Raw genomic sequence first — 12,572 nt, 5'->3', positions numbered from 1 at the left:
AACAGATCGGGTAGTAAAACAAAAGCAAAGGAGACCTGGAAGCACCTGACAGCCCTAATTCATCACGGCCCAAGTTTTTTCCTGTGTTCCCATTATATTTGTTTGTAAAAGTGGAAATCAATTTTGAAGGTAATTTTCTGGAAAGAATGGAAGGGAGGTGGGAGGGCCGGATAAGGCAGAGATGGTAAAAGGAAAAATTTAGGCCAGGCACAGCCCAGGGGCAGCTCTTGGCAAGGTGAAAGAAAATTGCATATTCAATCTCCATCCATGAATCTCCCTCACTGCTGCCCGCCTCCTGCTTGAAAACAATGAAGGCTTTTTCCCAACGCTGGGCAGGGCCTCGGTATCAGCCTCACTTTAACTTCAGGGTCATTAATTCCCTGATTATTGAAGGAGAAGAGAGGGTTGCAGCATCGTCAATTTCGAAGGCACCCCCCCCACGACTCCCCCCCCATGTGATCGGGCCCTGGCTGGGCTGGGGTGGGGGGCAGCCGGGGTGAGGTAAGGTGTTGTTTCCAAAGAGCAAAGGGGTGGGGAGGGAGGAAATGGGGAGCCAAGCGGACTGGGGGGAAGGCAGGCAGGAGGAGGGTGGAGGAAGGCAGTCATTACTGCATACCTCTGTTGTGTTGTTATTGCAAATTAAAAGTAGCATGTTCCACTCCACAGCTATCTTTGGGGAGGGAGGGGCACCAAGGGAGGTGGGGGATCTTATCATTGCTTCTTCAGCAGACCAGCCGTGGTGTCACCGTGTGAGGTGACATTTGAATTTACAATTCCGCTGAGAAAAGCCATTAATTCACAAATTAACATTTCTCCCTCTCCCTCTCTCTTTAACACTCTCTCCCTCTCTCACATGGATGTGCAAGCAATTGAAAAGACAAAGGAAATAGCCTTAAGGAAGAGACTTTACTGCTAGTCTGTCTGTGCTGAGATGGCTCCCCCTGCTTCCAGATAGATAAACCAATTACCTGAGCCGCCCTGCTCCTGGCCGCCCGCGCTCGCCTCCTTTTGTAGGCGGCTGCAGTGGCCGGACTACACTCAGGGTAGCTCATTAATGTAAAGCAGGCGTGCCCTGGTCACCAGTCTCTCTTCTCCACTCTCTTCTTGGAGGGGCAGCGGGAGGAGTGCTGGTGTCAGAAGAGGCAGATGAGGAGGACCCCCAGCCCCCCTCACCCGCTGGGGAAGAGGAGAGGCTGCCTGGCCCTGGGACTTCCCCTGTGCCTCCTGGAGGAGGCCGGTGGGGGGACGGCCGCAGGTGGGCTCTGCTTGGGAGGCTGGCGTGAGGCAGGAGCCAGAGCCTGACTCCCTCCGGCCTTTTGGTCCAGATGCCAAGGATGGCCAGAAGCAGAGAGCAGTCGGAGTGCAGCTTGCGTGGGCAGAACCTAGGGAAGTTTTGCAAAGCATAGGCCCTGTTAGTGGGACAGGGTTCTCTGCCGAGGGAGCTGGGAGGGGCTACCAAGGAGTGTCCAGGAGACACCGTGTTGCAGAATCCTTAACCGACCCAGCACCTGGGTACAGCCATGTCTGCATACCCCTTCCTCCTTCCACACCTACGTCCCCAGCCCTCGGCTTCCCTTCTCAAAGAATACCACCCCCCACCCCACCAACCCAGGAGCACGGAGCCCAGAGCCCGGGGTGGTGTGCTCTCAGAACCCTTGTGTCAGCTTCCATCCTGGGCAGGAAATCACAGAACCACTGTGAGAGCTTTCGCTCTCCTCCACGCCCTGGCCAGGCACTGTAAGAAAACATTTTGCTGGCAGAGGGAAGCCGAACAGAGTTGGAATTTCTCTAAGGAGAGGTCCTCTGCGAATTATGGCTGGAAGGATATGATTTTACATCCCCATACGACCTCACCCAGGTCATAGACTCTGCCCCTCATGAAGCAGATCTTGTGAAAGTCCAGAAACCAATCTACATGAAGGCAGTCATCTGTCTGGGCAAGTGTCCGAGTTTAACTGTATCCACAAAGCTCAACCTATGTTCCTTTTCCCAAAAATTGTCAAAACCTGGCTAATGTCCACTCCAGTCCGAGAAAGAGTTAAGACACTGAAGAAAAAGAGAAATCCTCTTATGAGCACACACTCGTTGTTATGATTCTATCTTCCCAGTAACCTGGGAGATCAGACCATTGGTACCCGAGAGGGGAGTTTCTCTGAGATGGATCACCTATTTTAGCCCCCTTTTCTGGGTAATGTCGGCCATGAGCCTGTTGAACACTGATCATATTGTTACCCAGAAGTAGGGGTAGGTTATGTCGATATTTTATTTGGCGTCTGTGCACCTGTGGACTTGCTTTTGTCTGTGGGGAAGGACCAGGGTTTGGCCATGGCTCTGTGTACTCAGCCAGGGTGTGTGGATTCGTACGTAAATCTCTGCGTTCACCCCAGAGACCCGCAGCCAGATCACTAAGCGGTGTGGTTCCCCAACCAGTTCATGCCTCTGTGAAGAGTTGTATTTGCTTGTTTGAGGAAGACCATTGAGATCTAGCACAACAGAGACTTTTCTTCATAAGGAGCTGGGACAGACAGGTCGCCACTGCGCTCAGGAGAGAATGGACAGATCTGCCGTGGAGAGGTTCCCTGTGTCGGGGTGGAAACCGGGGTGGGGGTAGTGTCGTACCCGAACTTTCCCGGCCAGGGCCTCAGGTCCTCTTGCTGCCCCCTGTGCACGTGTGTGCATACACCCCCGTCTTGTCAGAATGTGTCTTCACCTCCAATCTTCCCCGCAGCAACCCCCTTCCTGCCCTGAAGGTAGGCATCAGTCTCCTTCCTCCACTGGCAAGGGCACCAGGCGAGAAATCCGCTGCCTCAGCTCTGCCCTTCTCCCCCAAGTGCAGGCTCTGGATGTGGGAGGGAGGAGCCGGGCCCTGCTGACCCTGGGCTCCCCTCCCCAGGCACCTCCTCCTCCTCGGCAGGCCAAGGGGCAGCTGCAAAGGGCAGGGGCGAGGGGGACACTTCAGGGAAAGGGCTTGGGAGGCAGGCAGGCCAGACGGCTGCCTGCCGGAGGAGTGGGTCTGAGCCTGCTGGCTGCCCACGGAGGAGCCCTGAGCTCAGAGTCTTCCCTGTCTGCCCTCCCCCGGGGGACCACGGTGGTGGCCCGTGCCCGCGGGGACTCTCCGGGACCCTCCCCATCCTGCCCTGGGTGGGGGCGCAAAGGCAAGGAAGGTGGGGGAGGGCTGGGCCTGGCTCTGGGGCTGGGAGACAGATCACGAGCCTCTAGCTGAGTTGCAGGAGAGCCAGTAATTCAAACCATCCTGACCCTTCGGTGAACCTGAACCTGCTGACCTTGACAACACCAGACAAGGGAGGCCTCACAAACCTCAACCTGCACGAAGGCCTCGCCTTCGCTCCCTCCCTTCCTTGGAGCCCCAGGGCCCAGCCTCCAGGTGGCTCCTGATTTGGCTGTCCCCACCATTTGGCTGTCCCCACCACACATCAGTATCCCTCCCTCCCTGAAGGACCCCCCCCTCCCTGCCTGCCTCAGAAGGCTCTCTGTGCAAGGCTCCCCTGGAGACCCTCTTCGCACCTCACAGCCCCCCCCCCCCCGCGCTGCCAGGCCGAGGGGTTCTCCTTTAAACACGGCTTTCACACCCTGCGCATTCTCCTCCTGCCTGAGCCTTGATCTTTTTCAGAAGTACTGGCTATCGTATGCGTGTGTGTGTGTGTGTGTGTGTGCACGTGCGCACGCAGGTGTGCGCGTGTGGGGTGTGGGTGCACACAAGGGCAGAGGTAAAATGTGATCAAGACAGAGCGGGCAGAGGAGGGAAGAAAAGCCCAAGGAAAGCAGCCCCAGGAACCTGCATTAAGGTAAATGCAGTTTATGAAGTTTATGTTTCCCTCCTAGGGAGAGCTGGATTCCATTCAACAGCCTCTCAGAGGCTGGCAAACAGCTCCTGAAGCAGAAAGTGCGGGCAGGAGCTCAGGCAAGCCAGTGACAGAGGGAGGGATGCATAGACTCTCTCTCTCTCTCTCTCTCTCTCTCTCTCTCTCTTGTCCACGGGCTCACACAGATCTCCCTAGCCTCCAGCCGACTGCAAAGTCTGGATGGGAGGGGTACAGATGGTGTGTTTGGTAGGAGTGACTCTAAGAGCTTCACTTTCCTTCCCTCTCACCTGCCCAGCTCCCACCCCCCATCTTCCTCTCCTTTGGTGGTATGGCCCACCCAGACACACAACCAGTGAGCACGCCCTCCCCGGGCAGACTGGTGGCATGGCAAGCGGGACCGAGGGCCGGGTGGACCCCTGGGACAGCCAGCCTGTAAAAGCTACTCTGTGTGAGGGGCAGTGGGGACAGTCTCAGGCAGATCGTTGTGAGGCATAAGTGGTAAAAGGGACCAGAATGTGGTCTCCCAGGAAGCTATATTTTTTCTGACACTGGGATTCCTTTTCTCTGGTATCTTGGTCTAGGCCAGCTGGGTACCTTGTAGCTCCTGAAGACAGCTACAGTTGGGGTCTCTTAAGGAGAAACAGAGACAGTGTATTTTTTTTCCTGGGACTTCAAAGGAAATGAATGATTGGCAAGATTAAGGATAAGGGCTCTCAGAGGGACTTACGAGCAAGGTGGCCTATCTGCTCTTCTGGGGGTTTCTTGGTGTGCACAAGCACATGGGTTCACGTGTGCGTATACTAATCATGTAAATGGGCTGGAGTCCTTGACTTTGGAGGAAAGGAGAGTGTGTAGTAAAGGCCTTCACTCCGACCCTTGGGGTTGACAATCCCTGGCTTCGGTGACAGGCCTTAGCTGGGGATGGGACACGGGGAGGGGAAGTCTGTCTCCTGCCTCTCCCCAGGAACTTGGTGTCCCTGTTCAAGTTCCACCAGGAGCTGGGACAGAGGAGCATAGCAGAGGTAGAGTCATCCAAAGGCGGACCGTGGAGGGAAAAAGAGTTGAAAGGAAAGCGAAGGATGGGCAGAAATTGCTGATTATGGAGAATGCTCTGGAAGCCAGGAGATTTCAGGCATGGAGGGAGGCAGAAACTGGCCAAGGATGGCTTTCGCCCTTTCTCTCCCCTTCTCTCTCCTCTCCCCTCCCTCCTCCCCTCCCTCCTCCCCTCCCTCCTCCCCTCCCTCCCTCTCCTCATCCCTCCCCTCTTCCCGCCACACATCTTTATTGGTTCCGGTAATAGCGTTGATTTGCATGTCAGGCAAAGCCTTGCTACACACACAGAAAGAAAACCCCAGCCGTGGAGGCTGGCAGTGTCAGCTCTCGCTGTTGTTCGACAGTGTAAAATTAAATTAATAAAGCCCCCAACACAGGAAAACATAACAGGAAATTAATGGCCTTTACTGTCGCTCTGATGCAGTCATTTGCAACCCTGCTTTCCGCACCAAAGACTTCATAAATGCAAGCAGTTTCTCTAAACAAGCATACTTAGGGCGGCCTGCTATGTAATTTTTCGCCTTGCTTGTGTCCTTTGAGCTAACAAAGCCCCCTTCCCTCCTGGCTCCAGAGAGGTTTCTAACTGGTCCTGGCCCCAGCTGGAACCCAGCACCAGGTAGGAGGCCCCAGCCCTATCCTGAGAGCCCACATAGGGCTGGAGGAGGACTCATCCCCACACAGACAGACGCTGGACCAGCCCTCCTTCCCCACTGATGGCCAGGGAGCCTGGAGCCCTAGCCTCTGCCAGCCGGCCAGCAGGAAGGCACAGCGCCCGCTCTCAAGCAGGGAAGTTGATCACTCTGGGGAATTCACCCAAACCCACCCAGGACTCACCCTTCCCCTTTCTCTGTACAGTTCAGTTCTCTCTCCACTGCCTGTTCACTCCCCTCCTGTCATTGCTTCTGGTCACCCCTTCCCTCCAGCTTCACCTCTGCCTGCCCCGCCTCCCACTTCCTAGATGGGTCACAGGCACTCACGCTGGCTGTGTGTCAGCCGTGGGGGCTCTTGCCTTTCTTTGCTACAGGTGCCTGGGGATTTGGGGACGAGTGGGGACTAGCTTATTCAGAAGGGGGGAGGTCACTGTACTGGTATAATTCTCTGGATGTCTAGGTCTCCCCTCTACTGTTTGGTGAGGAACTGTGAGGGTCACGCCTCTGTCCTCAGGCAGATTTCCTATAAGCTGTTTCAGACAGCTGAGAGTCTGTGGTTTTCCTTTGGTGTGTAAATAGTGGAATATTGAGAAAACTTAACATCTCTCGCGAGCTTGGTATCAGTGTGGGTTCAAGTGCCCACTGTGTTGGGATGTATGAGAGGAAAAAATAACCAGGAGGACAGGAGTCTCCAGGAATTTATAATCTACTGGGGGAGGCAAGGCTATCACACATCAGACAATAAGCTATTAATTAAATGCTGAACCATGTGGCCAAGCATTCACTAGGCATCCAGGGAAGTGGCTAGAACAAGCGGGAGTTGGGACTTGAGCCCCAGAGTACCTAAGATGCGGAGAGACTGTCTCCAGAGACCCCTCCCAGGGGAAGGGACATCAGTGGCTGGGCTGAGGATGGTGACAAGTCAAAGCATCAGATTCATAAAGGTCATCTGGTCTTATCCGCCACTCCCATAGAACTCTCCCTTCCCACAGTTCTGGCTGACAGACCACAGCCCCTGCCTGCACATAGTATATACATGGACAGTTGTCGTTGTTAACAGCACTGCCTTGATTCTGAGTCAGGGTAGTGTTGAGGGAAAACCTTGGAAGCCAAATGTCTGGCTGTGGGGTCCATCTGCTCTCCTTACTGGTTGTGGGACCTTCAGCTATTTACATGATGTCTTTGAATCTCAGGTTCCTCCTCTTTAAAATAGAGACAACAATATTCACCACTTAGAGTGATGGTAAAGATCTCCCTTTGATGCCCTCTCTTCTCTCCCTCCCTTCCTCCCTTCTTTCCGTCTGTCCCACCTGGTTTGCTGAGCCCCCAGGTGAATTTTAATTTCTCACATGATGTGGTCCCTGCACTGGAGGAAGGTTTCCCACCATCCTGGTTGCCCATATCTGAATTCACTCTTGACAGTTAAAGTCTTTCCTACGTGCCCACTGAACCCTAGAGGCTGTCTAGCCAATGCCAAGAATGGTAGAACCATGGTCACCCTCCATCTGGAGATTCTGCCTCCATAACGTAGCCCAAGATTACATTCGATTTTTTTTAGCAGTTCTGTCAGACTCAAGATCATATCGAGTTCGTGGTCAACGAAAACCTCGAGATCTTTTTCACATCAATTGCTATCAAGCCAGGTCTACCCCATTTTGCACTTGGATAATTGATTTTTTTTTTTTTTAACCTAAACATAGGGCATTCCATTTATCCCTGTTGAATTTCATCTTGTTGGTTTGGGCTCTTAATTCCACCTGATTAAGATCATAAGGGTGTCTTCTGTAGCATCATCCTAATCGGTTTTGTTTGTTTGTTTGTTTTTTACAAGAATTATTTGCCTTGGGGCACCTGGGTGGCTCAATCGGTTAGGTTAAGCATCTACTTTCAGCTCAGGTCATGATCTCAGGGTCCTGGGATTGAATCCTGCATGGGTCTTTCTAGCGGCAAGTCTGCTTCTCCCTCTCCCTCTCCCTTTGTGCTCTCTCTCAAATAAATTTAAAAAAAATTTTTTTAAATGATATGTCTTTACAGTAAAGGAGAGACAGTGGCCCACCAGTGGAAACTTCCCTCCTGGTTGCAGTAAATGAATGCCTTGGGTACTACTAAGCCCAGCAGCCATCAAGCATTTCACTTTTCTTCATCCTGCCCATAAAATTAGGAAGGGGATTCTCTGTGAAATGTTAACATTCACCACATCCACAGCATTTTCTCAATCAATTAAAAATACAACTGAAGTTGATGAGCAGATTGAGTGCCTGTTATGTATAAAACATGGCGGGACTGGTTTACAAAAGTAAATAGAATGCAGTTCTTGACTTTGAGAAGCTTCTAATCTAGTAGGAAGGAAAATATGCGCATCATTATACAAGCGGAATGCAATAGATGCTATGATCAAGGTATAAAGTGCTATGATGAGTGTTTAAAAAAGAGAGAGAGCGCGCACAGTTGTTTCCAATCAGGGCAGTTAAAAGAGGTTTTAGTGGGGTTAGCATCTGATCTGAGCATTGATAGCTAATGAATGTGCCACAACTTCTTCTTGGTGGGTGCAGGCAGGTTCCGGGGTAGCCCCATGTTTTTTCCCAGGGCCCACACATTAACTGTATAACAATGTCTTCTAAAAGATTTCCCGACCCTAGCATGAAATTTATTAGAGCGTTATTTACATGAGCCCCCCTCCCCTTGGCAGGGAAGATGGCATTGGGCTTTGTCACTGCCTCACGCTTTCATTGGGACTTCTCAAGGGTTACCAGCAAAAAATGTAGGATCCTATCCACTTTCTCTTGGAGGGTGCTGGTAGATGAATTATGTGAGCCCAGGGAAAGTTAAGTACATTGAAATAGAGAAGAGTTACCTGCCTGGCCCCCTGCTGATATGGGCAACTCATGCTGGTCCCATTTTGAAGATTCTTTGCTTTGGTGGAGAAGAAGGCAAGCAGAGGGAGGGAGGGCCAAGAGGCTCTGCCTTCTCCCCCTTTTTTCTCTCTTACTCCCCTTGCCAAGAACTGAACCTAAGCCTGCCTTCCTTTTTGTTCTTTCTTCAGACATAGCTACGAAAGCCCTTTTCTGTTGTCTCAGCTTGTTCTGACCTTTTGTCTTCCTGACAGGTTCACGTTACTCTCATATCCATCCTTCCATCTGTTGTGTCCTTTTTAAAAGGGAAAAAACTAACTTTTGTCTGATAATAAGTGTCATACATGCTCATTGGAAGGTATTTGAAAGATACAGTACATTTTTTTTTTAAAAAAACACCCATAATCTCATCACTGAGAGATAACTACTGTTAGGATTTGGTATAGTCTTTATGGTCTTTTTTTTCCTTCCGTGCATATATAATTTTTTTATCAAAATTGGAATGATACTGTATATACAGCTTGTGTCTTGCTATTTTCACTTAATATTATATAGGACCATTTTCACATATCATTAAATATTCTTTGAAAACATGATTTTTTAATGGCTGCATAATCTTCCACTGTTCAGTGTACATGTCCTTTTAAAATCTAGGCTCATCATATTTTAAAGCTTATCCGTGTGCAACAGCAATGATTTTTCCTTAAATGTCCTTCTCTTTCAACCCTTCCCCCGCTCCAGTCCCTTTACTTTGTCAGGTTGATTATTTGAGCTTGTAGAGGTGGAATTTCATTTTTAGAGCACCCTGTCCTTACGGAGCTATACTCCCTTGTAGAATCTCTTGCCGTGGAATCACACGACCGTTCTTGCCTTCCCTGTGTAGCAGTTTGCTTGCCTTAAGTTGGATTCTGTCCAATGCCTCCTTTGCTGGCTACTGTCAACTCTAGACATGCTTGCTTTCTCCGCAGATCCCCATCACTTCCCTTTTATCTTTTTTTTTTTTTAAGATTTTATTTATTTATTTGACAGAGATCACAAGCAGGCAGAGAGGCAGGCGGGGGGGGGGGTGGGGGAGGTGGGGGAGGTGGGAGGGAGAGCAGACTCCTGGCTGAGCAGAGAGCCGGATGCAGGGCTCCATCCAAGGAGCCTGAGATCGTGACTTGAGCCGAAGGAAGAGGCTTTAACCCACTGAGCCACCCAGGTGCCCTGCCTTTTATTGGTTTTTGTCTCTTGGTCAGAATTAAGCAGCTGGGAATAGTGAAAAGGGCATTGGGCATTGAGAACCTCGGTTCCCATCTTAAAGATCACCAGCTGTGTGACGTGGGAAAATTGCTCAACCTTTCTGAGCTTTTTATTTATTTTTTTTTTTTTTTGGTCTCTAAGAGGGAATCTGATTAAATGATCATCTCCATGATAATTTGCAGCTGTAAAATGCAGTGACACTGAATCCAGAGTAGCAACTCACTTCGTTGTTTCTTTTTTCTTCTAAAAGGTAAACTGTTAAGCAAAGCAAGTTAAGAGGTTATCTACCTTTGCTTCTGGAATTCTGTTAGATGAACCAGCCAATATTCCTTTTTTTTTTTTTTTTTTAATCACCTCTGGCCCTATGCTAGGTTTACGAAGATGAAAAAGATGAGTCCCTGCCTTCGAAATAGTCACAGTTTAGTGGAAAAAACAAACATTAAAAAAAGAACGATGAGGGGCGCCTGGGTTAGTGCCCAGTGGGTTAAAGCCTCTGCCTTCAGCTAAGGTCATGATCTCACGGCCTTGGGATCAAGACCCCGCATCAGGCTCTCTGCTCAGCAGAGAACCTGCTTCCCTTCCTCTCTCCCTGTCTGCCTCTCTGCTTACTTGTGATCTCTGTCTGTCAAATAAATAAATAAAATCTTTTTAAAAAATAAATGATGATACATATAGATTCTAAATTTGGCTCTGGCACTTACTGGCTGTAGTAGGTAATTTGGGGTAAGTTGCTTAACTTTTCCATCCCTTGGTTTCTCCGGGTTACGAACTTAAGCTGCCACCAGCATATTGCCTGTGTTTCTTCTGTCTCTTGCATCACTTGTTAGCTGTGTAAACTTAGGAAAGTTCTGGAACCTCTGCACATCATTTCCTCACCTACGAAATGGAGATAATAATAGAAACTTCCTGCTTAAGTTCTTGTGAAAATTAAATGAGTTAACATATGTACAATTCTTAGATGAGTGCCTAATATATAGTAAGCACTTAATGTTAGTCGCTGTTATTGTAAGGATTAAGTCAGTGTCTATATGTTACACATAGTGTCTGCTACTGTAATAGGAACTGGATCGATTTCAGTTATTATTATTATTTCTACAATAGAGGTTTGGATAGACGGCAATTGGAACACAGAGAAAGAAGAAATTAATACTGCAGAGGGAGGAGCTAGCCACCCACTGGTGTAACTTTGAGGAAACTCAATCCAGAAGAGCTCATGGGACTTGGCCAAGGCCATGTAGCACGTGAGCAACAAAACCAGGATTTCAACTCAGATGTCACTCCTAGTCCAGTGTCCTGTTAGGATCACCAGTGCAGCTTAGTGTCCCTAGAGGCACATGGGTGTCAATGGACACAGCAAGACTGAGGTCAGGCAGGCCAGGCACCACGCCCACTTTTCCCCATACCATGAACTCACTGAGTATCTGGAAGCTGAGCTTGGTCAAGGAGGGGAGGTGGTCTGGCAGGGCCAGAAGGCCAGGCAGAACCTAGTCTTGCTCAGAGCCTAAGCTTTGGGCCATGTTTCGAAGGGCTTTTTCATGCCCTGTCCTCGGCCACAGCAGACTCACAGGTTGTCTAGTTTAAGGATGGGAGGCACGGGGGAATGTCATCCAATCTCCTTGGACAAACTGTGTTCCCACCCGCACACTCTCCAGCCTGGGCCTTGCAGCCCTTCCCAGCACAGGGCAGTAGGATTTTCTTCCTCTCTCCTTTTCCTGTCTGTTTCTCCTCCCCCCCCCCCCAGCTTCCCCTCTTCCTTTCTTCCTCTCTTCCTCCCTCCCCTCCCCTTTCCTCCCATTCTCTCCTCCCTCCCTCTCACTCCTTCCCTTTCTTTTCCCCATCCAGACCCCTCCCTGTGGCCCTGAATCCCTGCTCTTGATCCCCTGAGGAAAGCAAAGTAGGGGAGGGGGTGCCTGGAACCCAGCCGGCCCGCACCCCATCAGCTGGGAGGCCGGCGCCGCGTGGGGGTGGGGCCGGGCTGCACCAGGCGGGCTGCCCTGAATGACAAGCGGGGATATTGATCGCATTCTGAACTCAGCCCAGCCGATAGAAGGTAATTAATGACTCCATTTGCCTCAGTACCGAGGAGAACAATTGAGTTTGAAACTGCAACAACTGGCAGCTGGGGGTGAACCCCTCAGAGGGGGAAGGTAGTGTTAGACAAGGGGGGGCGGAGCTGACACCACCGGTCAGAGCAGACGTTAGCTCGGAGCCCCCTACCCCAAACACAGAGAGCCCAGGCCTTTCCAGCGCCCCTGCCCCCTGGGGGCCGAAGCCCCTCATGCAATGATCCAACTTCCTCTGTCCCTTTTCTCTTTTCTTCCTGTCTCACTTCTTGGGGTCATTTTTCTGTCTTCCAATGAAGTAAGACTGACATCCCCCCAGATTGCTTCCCCTCTGCTGTGTGATCTTGCGCGGTTTTTTTTTCCCCCCCTGGTTTGTAAAACTGAACTAATGGTATCTCGTTGGCAAGTGTTGTGTGAGAACTGGAGATGCTACGTGTGAAGCTTCTGAAGCCCGCCTGGGACACGGTGTCCATACATGCTAATGACGATGATGGTGATGACCTTTGACATAAAAGGCAAATTTGGTGGCGAATTTGGAGAGGGCTTCAGAGTCAGACATCCTGGAGTTCAAATCCAGCCTCTGCTGCTTTGTCCTTGGCTGTTGTTGAACAAATAATTTTCCTGCTCATCTGAAAAACGAGAAGTACCTCATAAAGTCAAGCGGATTTAATGAGTATATGTAAAAGCTCTACTGTCAGTTTCTCCAGAGGTAGACGTGTGTACTGGGGCTGTGAGAGCTGGTGGTAGCATACTTCTTCCCTGTACTTGATAAAGATCCCTCTCAAATGCCTAATTCTTACTTCTTGGGATTTGTGGGGGAGGTAACCCTTATTCATCCCACCTTGATTTTGTAGACTTTGATGAGCCTGGGTGTTTTCTGGCCAAGGA

General features: G+C 50.3%; 1 protein-coding gene across 7 annotated transcripts in view; it reads left to right on the top strand.

Annotated features, from left to right (window-relative positions):
- PAX2 (paired box 2) overlaps positions 1-12,572 on the top strand; it is an 80,454-nt gene that overhangs the window by 39,177 nt on the left and 28,705 nt on the right. The gene's annotated exons all lie outside the window — the stretch shown is intronic.

The sequence above is a fragment of the Mustela putorius genome, unplaced genomic scaffold, assembly GCF_011764305.1.
Source record: "Mustela putorius furo isolate JIRA1106 unplaced genomic scaffold, ASM1176430v1.1 tig00003909_pilon_pilon_pilon, whole genome shotgun sequence".
Taxonomy (NCBI): domain Eukaryota; kingdom Metazoa; phylum Chordata; class Mammalia; order Carnivora; family Mustelidae; genus Mustela; species Mustela putorius.
This window is presented reverse-complemented; position numbering and strand designations above follow the sequence as displayed.